This window comes from Euphorbia lathyris, chromosome 1, assembly GCF_963576675.1.
Source record: "Euphorbia lathyris chromosome 1, ddEupLath1.1, whole genome shotgun sequence".
Lineage (NCBI taxonomy): Eukaryota > Viridiplantae > Streptophyta > Magnoliopsida > Malpighiales > Euphorbiaceae > Euphorbia > Euphorbia lathyris.
Window position 1 is genome coordinate 48278727 of NC_088910.1, and position 14372 is coordinate 48293098.

Sequence of the window (14372 nt, forward strand, 5' to 3'; positions counted from 1 at the left end):
GTCTGACTTTGCCCCTGGGCCTTTTTAGCATCATCCTTTTTTCTTTTTTCTTTTTAACTTTGAGTCATCATAGACCTAAACCCTTTCGTTGGTCCTGGAATAGGGTCCTTTATCGCTGATAGGTCAGTTGCCCCCGTCTTGTTTTGAATGGTGCACCCATGTACTTGTGTCCCCTTTGAGGGGAGAAATTTTTGTCGGTGCCTTAGTGCTAGCACAGTTTTGGGGCTTGTTGCTTGCTCCTCCTTTTCTTTTCTTTTTCTCTTGTTTTGGACCTTGTTGATTGTCGCTCAGTCTTCTTTTTGGTACAAGCCGGTGAGAGCCCTTCGTTGGATGGGTCTACGCCCGACTTATCATCGTAGAGCCAGGGAATCACTTCTCATGATTTATTTCGTTTTTTTTTTTTACTCTCTCAATTTTCTCTCTTCAGTGGTTAATTACTGAGCAATAAGTATATTTTGGGAGCTTACGTCTGTGCCATGATAAGAAGCGGGAATATCTCAATTGAGTGGATATCAAATGTAAGTACGTATGTTTAGGATAAAATTTGCGGAAACGAAATTTCATTGAATTCAAAAGGAGGTTAATAACATCTTGTGGAATAGAAGACAAAATAAAAGACAAGGATAAAGACACAAGTGCAATCCTCTCTCTCATGCTACTTCAGGAAGTTTCAGGTTCTTCCACTTCATAAGTGTCCTCAATCTTGAGAACTTCTTCTTTAGCTCATCCTGATCCGTTGTAGACTTCACCGTTCAAGGAATAAGTCGAAGGCTTCGTCTGATGAGAAGGATCTGGGTCACTTATCTTCCCAGCTTCGATGAGATCTTGAATTTCATGCTTCAACCTCATACAAGTACTTGTTTCGTGACCATATTTCTGGTGGAAGTGGCAGTAGCCCCTGCGTTTGACTAACTCAGTGGTTTGACCTCCCGTGGCTGGCAGAGGATGAAGTATGTCATGCATTCGTAGACCCTCCAACACTTTAAATAAGGGTTGAGTGAAAGTGGAGAACTCCCTTCCCTCCCCTCTATACTGAGCGGGTGATGGAGGGCGAACGATCCTGGCAATATCATGTCCCCGATGGTGTGGATCTTGTTGTGTTCGTGGAACATGGTGTGAGGCTACCCTTAGTGGAGTGAATGTTTGTGGGGTGGATTGTGATGCGAACTGGAACATAGGTTTCTCTACAGCAGCTTTCGGGATTTCCGCAACCAGCGACTCACTCAGGACCTCTCGGACCAACCTTTTCAGCTCTATCTTGAATTCATCTGAAGCAAGGATATCGGGAAGAACTCGCTCGATTTCTACTCTGAGATTGAAATCTCCTATCATCTCCTGGGAACTTTCAACCCCATCATTCTTAGTAGCCTCCGGATCATTAAGAGCACGTTTGAACTCTTCAGAAAAGATGTATTTGGCTAAAGCCCCTTGCACGCGTCTCTCAAGATTGTGGTTTGAATTGCTGGACTGGGCCATGATTTGGGTTTCTAATAAGGAAAGAGAAAGGATTGGTGATGATACCATTGAGATATTATCCCAAGGACCAAAAGGGATATTCACCTTGAGAACGCCGCAAGGAGAACCGGATGACGGATCTCCACGGTCCAATTCAGTGAGATCTGCTGGCGAACCTACGAGGCGAATCTCCTCCTTCACCTGATTCACCACAGTAACGGCTAACCGCCGACTCGGCCATAAAGACCATCAATGAGCTATCAATTAGCTAACCGCCAGGTTAAAGGTAACATGTAACCGCCATTAATGGAGCATTAATGGAGACCTTCTAGTTATTGAAGGTTACGACTTCCTAGCTATATATAGCCTACATCCCTAGGCTATCGAGGTACACATTCTTACATCCTTTGTCAATTCGGTTTGTTCCTTTGATTCACCTTACTGACTTTGGCATCGGAGCTTCCCCCGTCGAACCCAACGACGCCCCCCACAGGGACGGAAGTTGATCAGAATTACTCTGCTTATTACCAATTGGTGCGGTGAAGGTGGAATCCTTGATCGAACAAAGGGTTTTTCGTTCACATTAAAAAACTATGACAACTGGAGACCAGAATCCCTCTTCAGGGATTGAAACACCATTAGTTACACCATCTAGTGCTGGCCGCACAGATTCAACTACTCCTGCAATGCACGTCGAAAGTAGTATGAACCCAGATGCTTTCATCAACATGTGTGCACAAGCAATCGGAGAACGGTTTGGGCCCGAGACAGGAAATCGCCTGCGGTCATTTATGACCCTTCCTCCGCATTGGAGCATGACGTCCACATCGACTGTATCATCTTGGCCCTTATTAAACTTTGGACCGGGCGCCCAAAGTTCTTCATTTCTCCAAGCTCACAACACGGATTCTATGGTAACTACCACGTCAGCAGGTGGAGAACGTCACATCAATCGGGAGTTATTCCCTAATGGCGCAGAAGGAAGTCAAAGAAACGATTCAACCCTTCCGGGCGGATCTACGGATCCTGGGTTAAATCTGGGTGGGTCCAAAATCCCGAGGCGCCCACGGACAAATCTCTCCCTTGGCAGATCCGAAGGGCGAACACACAAAAAACATAGAAAGGAGAAAGGTAGGCGGTCTAAATCACCTTCACCTCGATGACCGAAATCCTCCCGTCGTGGCTGATCGCCCCCATCTACTGGTCGTAGACGGAGTAAAAGGCCAAGAGAGACACCCCATTTGAGTGGACCACCACCGCCGCCACCCCCAGGAACTGTTGGTCACATCCCATCGGGAAGCCATGGAGGGGGTAGTGGGCAAGCTCCCCTAGGTGGGGGGGGGGGCGGAGGAGGTAATAGCGGAGGAGGAGGAGGAGGCGGACGCGGAAGCGGAGGAGGGCGTTCGCCATCAGATCCATCATCTGGGTTAAGTTCTTCTTCCTCTCCAAGCAGATCTCCACGAAGGGGTCGCCCAAGGGCGGATCCAGGGAATTTTGATGATAGAGTTAGAGCTCTGGTACTCCGTATGAATGAGGAAAATACCAGGCATAATCCGTTCGCCAATAGGGATTCGCCTTTCGCAGCTTGGATTGAGGCGGAGGAAACAGATAGAGCTTTTAAAATACCTAATCTCGCTATATACATAGGTGTTGACAATCCGGAAGCTCACGTCAGAAAATACCGAATACTGCTTAAACTCAATCGTGCCACCAAGCCGGTGCTCTGCAAGATGTTTGTCACCACGCTAGGTGGTCCAGCCTATGGGTGGTTTCAATCTCTACCTCCAGGCTCGATAAACAGTTTTGATCAATTGAGCAGGGAATTTTGCGCTAAATTCGCCGGCTGTATTCCTCCAGTGGTTAAATCAGGGAAGCTTTTTGAGTTAAAGCAGAAGGCGAACGAATCCCTTCGGGAGTATGTAGACACTTTTAACCAATTGTGCATACAAATTGTTGATGTGGATATCTCCGTAGCAGTGGAATGTTTTGTGAGAAACACCACTTGTAAGAGCTTGCAGGAAGATCTAATTCGAAAGAAACCCACCAGTATGGCCGAATTGATGGAACGTTGTAAAGACTTTATCGAGGTGGATGACATTCGCCGAGGATCACTGTCATCGCCTAAAAGGGACAAGGGCGAATCTCGCCATCGAGATAGAGACAAAGACAAGCATCAGGATTCTTCCTCTAGAAGCAGGCAAAGGGGTTCTAAGAACAAATCAACGTTTGTCACCTCTTTCACACCTCTCAACGCTTCTAAAAGTGAAGTCCTTATATGGATCGAGAACAGTCAACACAAACGGAGCATTTCATACCCCGAACCGAAAGGGGGGGGAGTACACCAATACTGGTAAAAATCCTAAAAATTATTGTAAATATCACAGGAAAAATGGCCATGACACAGATGCATGTTGGGAGTTAGCTCGGGAAATCGAGCGTCTCATTGAGAGAGGTAAATTGGATCGGTTCATCCAAAATGATGGAAAGAAAGGGGATGGCGATAGATCCAAAGAGGACCCAAAGAAGAAGGGAAAGGGTACCATTAATGTCATAGCAGACGGACCTGGATATCAACCAATGCTGAAAAAGGCAAAGACCACCGCTCTTGACAGGGCATCATTAAATCGCCCCTTTGCCGATGCAGGTCTTGAAATCTCTCCCTATGCGGATGCATTGGTCGTCACTATGATGGTGGAAGGCTGGGAGATGAAAAGAGTGATGATTGATACTGGGAGTTCATGCAATGTCATCACTAGAGGAGCTTTCGCCAAACTCATGATTGATCCAGTCCAAGTAGAGCCAACTATGGTTGACATCCTAGGAGTGACGGGACACACTATCCAAACAAAAGGCCAAGTCACTTTGGATTGCGAGTTTACAGACGATGATCAGGTCTGGAAAGGTGATTTGGAATTCTCTGTCTTGGATGGTCAGTTAGCTTACAATATCATCCTTGGACGGCCCTTTATCTCCGAAGTAGCAGCCCTTATCTCCATACGCCACTTAACGCTTTACATCCCCACGGCCAAGGGAGGTGTAATGGTCAGAGGTAGCCAAAAGGTGGCCCAGGAGACATATTCGACATCACTAATGATTCGCCCCCAATCTAAAGAAGAGGATGAGGAGGAGCTCGTCACAATGGCCTTGGGCGAGACAGAAATGTACCTTATGGCGGATGAAAACAGGTACGAATGGCTAAAGGGCTCAAAGGCGAAATTAAAGACGCAATCACCAAGGTACTCCATGAAGCGGAGGATGTCTTCGCATGGAAGGATGAGATTCTCCCCGGGATCAGTCTAGGCGTAATCACTCACAAGCTCAATATTGACAAAGATGTAATTCCCGTAGCTCAAAAGCGAAGGAACCATGGGCTTGAAAGACAAAAGGTGATAGAGGAAGAGATCACCAAGCTTCAACGGGCGGACGCCATTGAGGAGGTACTTTACACTCAATGGATGGCGAACGTCGTTCTGGTGAAGAAAGCAGGCGGATCTTACCGCATGTGTATCGACTTCACAGATCTTAACAAAGCTTGTCCCAAAGACAACTACCCTTTTCCATGTATTGACATACTCGTGGATGGAACTGCTGGACATGCGATGTACTCCTTTACAGACGTGAAGTCAAGTTATCATCAAATTCCCATGGAGCCTTCAGATAGAATCAAAACCTCATTCGTGACTCACCAAGCCACTTATTGCTTCAAAGTCATGCCCTTCGGGCTTAAGAACGCAGGGGCCACCTATCAGCGGATGATGAACAAAATATTCGCAGAAAGCAAAGGTGATAACTACTCAGTCTATGTGGATGATATGATCATTAAAAGCACAACCATCGAAAGGCATGCAGATGATGTAAAGGAGGTACTGGACATACTCCGACGCCACAATATTAAACTGAACCCAGAGAAGTGTACTTTTGGTGCGACGTATGGGAAATTCCTAGGGTTCATGATCAGCGAAAAAGGAGTCAGCCCAAATCCTGACAAGGTTAAAGCTGTCCTAGAAATACAAGCACCATGGAACATCAGAGAAGTGCAACGCCTTAACGGGCGGATCATAGCCTTGGGCAGGTTTATCTCATGTTCAGCGCGCAGATGTCAACCCTTTTACGAGGTTATCAAGAAGCAAAAGGCATTCGAATGGGACAAAGATTGTAAAAAGGCCTTTGAAGGGATCAAATGGTTTCTCACGGAGCCGCCCATGATGAGTCGGCCGATGAAAGGAGAGGACCTCTACATGTACGTATCGGTTACCGATAAAGCTGTGTGCACGGTCATGATACGAGAGGAAGACGGCCAGCAGTTTCCGATTTATTATGTGAGCAAGGTTCTGAAAGATGCCGAAACCAGATATTCTAAGCTTGATAAAATGGCGCTGGCTGTTGTCACCACAGCAATCCGCCTTAGGCCATATTTTTAGGCTCATACTGTGGTGGTTCGAATGAATATACCGATGAGAAAGGTGTTACAGAAGCCGGACACTTCTGGAAGGTTGATGGAATGGGCAATCCGCCTTGGTGAATTCGATGTGAGATATGAAAGCAGGTCGGCTTTGAAAAGTCAGGTCTTGGCAGACTTTGTGAATGAATTCACTGAAGAAGGGGTAGATCATCCCAAGCCTCCAATGGAAGAGTGGACAATGTACATAGATGGTGCTTCCTCGGCGAATGGAGCGGGCATAGGCGTTGTGATCAAGGGTCCCCAATACATAAAGTTACGGTACGCATCGAAATTGAATTTTCATGCAACTAATAATGCTGCTGAATATGAAGCTCTGGTATTGGGATTATGCCTGCTCAAAGAAATCACTCCCGAGCGGATTGTGATCTATAGTGACTCCAAACTAATGGTCAATCAAGTAATCAAGAATTACGAGGTGAAAGATGATGTTTTGGCCAAATGGGAACTAATTCATGTACCTCGGGGGTCCAACACTGAGGCGGATCATTTAGCCAAAATGGCCTCTAGTGAGGAGAACTGGACAGATCCACAATGTCCCTTCGAAGTTAAAATAGCTCCAGCCTTCGCCTCAGAGGAAGTATCCCTACTCACAACAGTAGAAGATGACTGGAGATCGGCCATTCGCCAATATGTGCTATGCGGAACTTTACCTGAGGATAAGGAAGAGGCACGGCGGATAGTTAGAAGGGCAGCTTATTTCTCCATGATCAACGATGGCCTTTATAGAAAATCTTTTAGCCACCCTTGGTTAAAGTGCATTTTTCCAGAAGAGGGACAACAAGTCCTCAAGGAGCTACATGAGGGGTCATGTGGGGCCCATGAAGCATCCGCCACGATTTTGAAGAAATCCAGGTTAGCAGGTTTCTACTGGCCTACGGCCGAACTGGATGCACAAAAATTGGTAGAATCTTGTCATAATTGCCAGATTCATGCGAATGAATCACATACTGCCAAACATCTCCAGAGGCCCATCATAGAAGGACGGCCATTCGCCCTCTGGGGAATAGACATCGTCGGGCCATTCCCTCCAACTCGCCGACAGAGGAAGTACGTGGTAGTGGCAGTGGATCATTTCACCAAGTGGGTAGAGGCCGAAGCTGTCTCCTCCATCACTGCGGAACGAATGGTGGAATTCGTCAAAGACAACATCGTGGGAAGATACGGTGTTCCGTATACCATTATCACTGATAATGGAACGCAATTCAACTGTAGCAAGTTCAAAACTTTCTGTGAAGGGTTGGGCATTCTGAACAGATTTGCCTCCGTTTATTATCCCCAGTCCAACGAAATGACCGAAGTCACGAACCGGACGATCGTAAAAGGGATAAAGAAGAGATTGGGAGAGCATGATAAGAAGTGGGCGGATCAGCTAACGAGCGTTTTATGGGCTTATCGTACCACTCCTAGGACGGCCACAGGAGAAACACCGTTCACCCTTTCTCATGGTGTAGAGGCTGTGATCCCAGTCGAAATACAGGTCCCAAGCGATAGAATGGCCTTTTATTGTGAGGAGGACAACGACAAAAGGCTAAGGGAAAGTCTGGATCGGGTAGGAGATCGAAGAGACCAAGCCTATGTACGCATGGCGGCGTATAAACAGCGGATCGCCGCTTACCATGATAAAAATGCCAAGCTTGTGGATCTGAATGTAGGCGATCTCGTGCTCCGAAAGGCCGACAAAATCCAGTCTCGAGAAGGCAAGGGGAAGTTAGGACTCAACTGGACGGGTCCGTATCAGATAGTGGAAAAGATTGGATTCGCCACATTTAAAATTCAGGATATCGAGGGCAACACATTGCCGCGCACATGGAATATCGCTCATCATGAAGGCTAAAGCGTCTGCGTATGTCCATGCATCCGCCTTGATCTTCTTCATGAGCTCCGCCACCTCTTCATCACTATCGGTCAATATTCGCATATCGCCCGCCATGTGCAAAGGCTTGGGATTCCAAAACGAGGGAAAACCCAACGATTCGCCCTCTTTTATCTTCACATAGAAGAATTTCTCATCCCAGCAATGGACATTGGACATTTTGTCACTAAATGGCGAATATACTCCGAATTTGGCGAAAGTGAGATAGGATTCGTACTTTCGTTTCGAGGGCTTATGGAAAGCTCTAAAGATACGGCCCGTATATACCACTCCTAAATTTGAAGCGAGGTAGCAGTCTAAAGCAATATCCAACCAACCGTTGGGATGCAGTTGGCTGGCCGTAATATCAAAGTAGGAGAGGATGTCCGCCATCATCTTTGGGAGAGGAAGTCGGAACCCTCTCTCCACATGACTGCAATATACAGTTATAAAACCGCTAGGCGGACAGGAGGGTCGTTGATGGGTTGCGGCTAATTGAGTCTCATAATTATTGATCCAGGGGAAGCGATTCGCCAGATCCACTAGATCCGCGGCACTCATACGAGACGGAGTAGACTCCGCTCGAGGGTTCTTTTTCCTAGGTTGGATTGAAGAAGAGGCCATTGTCCCCGGAAAACACCTGGACTTAACGGCCGGAGCGGTACCAGAGTCAGAGGTAGAAAGAACTTGATTCCTAGTAGGACGAGTTTGGTAGCGATTACGCGCCGAGTTACAAGACCCAGCTAACTCAGAACTAATGGGGTCCTCATTGGAAGATGAGTTCTCCGATGACGAAGTGGTCCAACTAAAATCAACTACTATTTCAGGGGAAGGGGTCGAATTAAAAAGCTCCGAAGTTGATCTAGAAGATGAAGAAGAACTCCTAAACATTCAGAACAAATCAAGTAAGAAAAGGTGAACTTACATGAAATCGAAAAGCTTTGAACTCTGAAATTCCCAGGAAAAGCTTCGAGCAGTAAAGAAGAAAGTGAAGACGAAATGGAGAAGAAAGAGAAAGCAAGAGAGAAAGAAGGACGTCTTCTCTTTCCTAGGACAGTGCGCCCGTTACACGTGTCACACTTCGATTGGCATCGAACGGAGTGCGCATTAATGCAGGTGTTCCTGACGGCGCGAAAGAAGCTCAAAAGCCCTAAAGGACTTTAAGGGACTTTTGGAGGGGCTTCTGATAACATTGAGATATTATCCCAAGGACCAAAAGGGATATTCACCTTGAGAACGCCGCAAGGAGAACCGAATGGCGGATCTCCACGGTCCAATTCAGTGAGATCCGCTGGCGAACCTACGAGGCGAATCTCCTCATTCACCTGATTCACCATAGTAACGGCTAACCGCCGACTCGGCCATAAAGACCATTAATGAGCTATCAATTAGCTAACCGCCAGGTTAAAGGTAACATGTAACCGCCATTAATGGAGCATTAATGGAGACCTTCTAGTTGCTGAAGGTTACGACTTCCTAGCTATATATAGCCTACATCGATAGGCTATCGAGGTACACATTCTTACATCCTTTGTCAATTCGGTTTGTTCCTTTGATTCACCTTACTGACTTTGGCATCGGAGCTTCCCCCGTCGAACCCAACGACGCCCCCCACAAGGACGGAAGTTGATCAGAATTACTCTGCTTGTTATCAGGTGAGTGGAGCTTTTTAGGCATTATGAATTTTGATGATGCGATGCACATGTGATGCGAATGCCAGAGCTATCTACTTGTGCCTCTTATCGATGGATGTATGATTTATGCATGATTCGTGGTGTGCGCTTTATTTCTTACAACATAAACACGATTTTGAATAGAGCTAAACCCCCTTTTTACCAGAGCTGTCGGCAGCGCTTCGGTCGTCTATGCCAACTTACCTGTTTGGAAGTGTGGATGCCCGAAACCATTTCAACTGTTATACACATATTAGTATGAACCCTACGAGTCTACTATGCAATGCTTTACAAGATGTACAATGTTGAACGATGTTCGACACGACTGATGCTTGTGAGATTGAGACGACCCTCATGATAAGTAAAATTCCTTAGGATGCTAGGTAGATAAGAGTGTACCCCGATGATATCCGCGACATGCAGATACATTCCAGGGGTAGTGACATGAGTAGGGGGAAATGACATACTCGGTACATCGACACGACTCACGACCTAAAAAACTACATAAGCGACTATGCATGAGGTGTACGTGAGGGATTGCCATCATCGGTTGTAATGATGTACTTCAAAGATACGGGGCGTTTCATGGGTTGATGTGACGCTCACGGTACATCCGAGACTTAAACAGACCATGATAGAGACGTGCGGGGCATGTGTCCAAAGTTTACTTAGTATCGATTCTGATAGCAGGGAACCGCCTTTCTGGGAAACACAAGTTTCCTGAAACAGGCCGAAATAGAGGGTGTGTCCTAAACTAGAAGTAAGCGGGAAGTGACCACCACATATGGGGCATGGGTCAATGGTTAGTTTAAACCCCAGATACAAATACATAGATGTACCAACGGAACCTTGGCATGCTATGCAGAAAGTGGTAACACATGGGGTGTGCCCCAAACAGGTTAAGGCATAAGGGAGACGCGAGTGACATACGTGATGTGCACTAATTGTCAGCTTCTCTTGGAAAGCAACTACTACAATGAGGGGTATTATTTGGCAGGACAATGAACGCGGCATACCCGATACTCGAGGTCCGAATAGGATGCATACGTCAACATACGAGGTATGTGCCAGTTATTAACTCCTACTTAGCTTACTAATATCACGGCAGAGTGATTTGAAACCCGGTGCATTTAGGAAATACGATGACGTACATGGTATGCCTTAGAGGTAGCCAAAAGTCATGATGGGAGTCACACTCGATGTGCCCCTATGGTTGACTCATGCACAACTTACGAACAATGTGATGGCTTGATTTTGGGATTTCGATCGTCGCGGGGGAAATCCGACATGCTGGGTACGAGACACGAATAGGATACACATATGTCACGCGTATTATCTGACCAACTTTAGACATGGATGAAGCACAGAGACGACTCAAGAGGTACCTCCTAACCACATTGGAGGTGTCGGCTAGACACGACACCGACACGCAGGGTGCAGTTTAAGGATAAACTCAAGTTAGAGACACAAATACCTCGATGTATTTACGGATATTGGTGCGTCTAGTCGAATGAGAGGTGTCCCAATCCGATCGAGGTACCAACGAGATGCAAACGACGACTTACCTGGTATGTGTCAAAGATCAACTTGCTTCATAGCGCAAACCAGATGACGAAATGTTTTGTGAGAATCCCTAAAGATCTCACGTGGATATTTATGACGTATTTGGTCCATTACTGATATTTGAGATACCAGCGATGACACACGGGGTAGACGTCGATAGTTCGACTGGAACCTATCACTATAAACAAACTCAATGCTTGGGGAGCGACGAAGGCATAAACCAAGACCTTTGAGGTAAGTGCCAAATGTTGGACTTAGACGTGGTACAAACCTCTCGATGTTACTGATACGAGCGAGACCCAAATAGCGACATATGGGGTATATGTCTCGGACTCGTAAATAAGGAAATTTGAAGTTTGGGGCGCATGGACAATGGTAGCAATGATGTAGGGGGAGCGTGTCAAGGATTTGACAACATAAACAAACCGCTGTTTGAGGCGCACTCAAGACATGAGTGATGACTTACGGGGCGTACGTCAAAAGTTTGAGAGGAACCTTACGACATGAACAACTCAGTGTGGCAAGGTGTGAGCGGGATGCCCGAGATGGCCTATAGGGTACGTGCCCAATGGTATGACTTGGACTCGACGACATGAAACAGGTACGTGCCAAAAGTTCGACTCGAACTTGACGATACGAATGACTCGACATTGGAGATGTAAGCGAGATGCATGCGATGACATATATGATACTTGCCCCATGTTCGACTTGAACTCAATGACACCAGTGACTCGACATTTGACATTCGAATAGGACATAGCCAACAGCGTATGGGGCATGTGCCAAAAGCTTAACCCCGACTGGATGGTATAAATGACTCGGCCTTTGATATGTAAGCCATGTGCGAGGGATGACATACGGAACGCGCATCAAAAAGGTTGGTCTGGAACTTGATAGCCTAAAGACATATTTGCGGACTACAAATATTGCCTATGACAAGGTGACACGCGGGGTATGTTTTGACGAGGCTTAATGTACGACTAAAGTGCAAGCGGTGACATACGGGGTATGCACCGAAAGCTGATATGTGCTTGAAGCACCAGTGTCACGTGTTTGGAATACTGATGTGTTACGATATATGATGACACACCTGGTATGTCTCATATCGATTTGCCTATTTTAAAGATGCGACGGGGTGTCTCGAGAAGGCCAAGGATGCGCGGGTTACCTTAGTACAACGACGTGTCGATATACAAGGTACGACCGAGAGTAACAATGGGGCATGAGGATGACCTACTAGCTAAGAGGTTAGTACCCTGACGCATGGATTTATTAGATGTGATGAGGTGACATATAAGGCGTCGGTTAAAGTGCGGATGTGACGCGATGGCTTCGTATAAAACGTGCGTCAGAGGGTCAATGTGAACCTAGGGTCCGGATAGGGGGATGATGTAAATACGAGGGGGCACCATGACGACTCACGTGGCACACCTAAAGATGCAAATGGGAGGTGTGGACAACACACGAGTTAAGGGTTCGTTTCGGAGCTGAGGGTATTGCGCACAGCTCTGAAATACGGAGGTGCTACGTATGGACCACATCCCCAGATGCGAATGACGACAGGTAAACGAGATTCATGTGAAACAGTTCACTCGACCCTAAGGTTCTGATCTTACAACCAACTAACTTTGGAGTATAGGTGTACGGAACGCCGACACACGTGGCATGTCTTAGCGTACGAAGGTCATAATGGCAACCTACGAGATGAGAGGCGCGGATAATATAACGACGTAATCTGGAATCACATGGGCATTGTGTATAGCGTGGCGACATGCGTGGGTATGTCTTGATATACGAAAGGGAGGTGACGACAACTCGTGAGATTATGGTTCTATTTGAGATCAAGGTACCAGTCATAATCTTGAGATGTGTTGGCTAAGGCGTAGTGACATACATGGTATATCTTGAGGCATAAGTAGGACGTGTATGAGACATGTGACGAATGGTTAATTCGAGTCTCGGGGGAACCGATACCGTGACAAAATTTTTTTTTTTTTTTTGAACTATCGATATGTTGTCAGCGATGTGGCGACACAAATAGTGTGTCTTGAGTCGACCATGCGGAAAGTGAACGGAACCTGCCCCACGATACGAATGTCAGGATAAGCAAGGTATGACCACCAAACAAGCCTAACCATGATAGAGGGATACGGGATACATCACGACACATGGGATATGTCTCCGGATGACTTAAACACAATGGTGAAGGCGCATGTGACACGTCACGATGCATGAGGTACCCTCTCTAATGGTATGAACCGGATGATAAAGATATATGCGGTGTATCCCCCACAAAGTATAACATGGCGAAGACATAGGGAATACCTCATGGTCCAAAGGTGCTCCTCCGGACTAATATATGAGACACATCATAACATGCGGGGTAGACCTTTTGACGGGCATGCGAGATGTGGTAAAGACGCGCGAGATACATCGTGATATATGGGGTATGTCTTTTGTTAGACTCCTAGCAAGGCGAGAACTCAGGTCATGATATACGAGGTATGGCTCTAGACTAGTGTATCCGACATGGAAGACGCATTTGCGACCTATCGCGAGGCACGACCTTGACAATACCCGGATGTACGCGATGCATGGCGGCGCATCGAATACACGTCCTGACTAGTGTATAGCTAACGTGATGGAGACGTATGGGACACTTCACGATATGGAAGGTGGGACGAGGCAATGACGTATGGGATACGTCACAGCCCAAATGGTATGCCTCTTGTCTAACGTATATAACATGGTGAAAAAGCACATGATATGCCATGACATACGGGGCATGAAGCTTATGCCCCTCGCTTGGCGTAAGGGATGAGGTGAAGATGCATAGGATGCGTTATGACACATATAGTACACCTTCTGACCGGTGCGTAATGACATGGTAGAGACACAAGGAATGGGTCACAATATACGAGGCACAACAGGGAAAAGACATGTGGGATACGTCATGACATAACAAGTACGCCCCTTGATCGGTGTCTGAATGATCAATGGAAGATGAATGGGGGTGCGTTACGTCCTATGGGGTATGACAAAGTAAAGACGCAAGGAATACGTCACAGCACGACGGGTAGGACTCCTGACGGGTGGACATGTGATGACACGACGCAGCAAGGACATAGGGGATACGTCGCGAGAGAACCGTACGCCTCTTAACAGGGTAAGAACATATTGGAGGTGTCGCGACATACGGGGTATGCCAAAACAAAGGCATAGGGGATACACCATGACATAAGGGTTGTACCTTCTGACTAGTGCCTACGATCCTGGAGAAATGTACGAGGTACGCCACCATATGTATAGTATGCTAAGGCGAAGACGCATAGGATACGTCACGACATAATGGACATGCCTCCTAGCT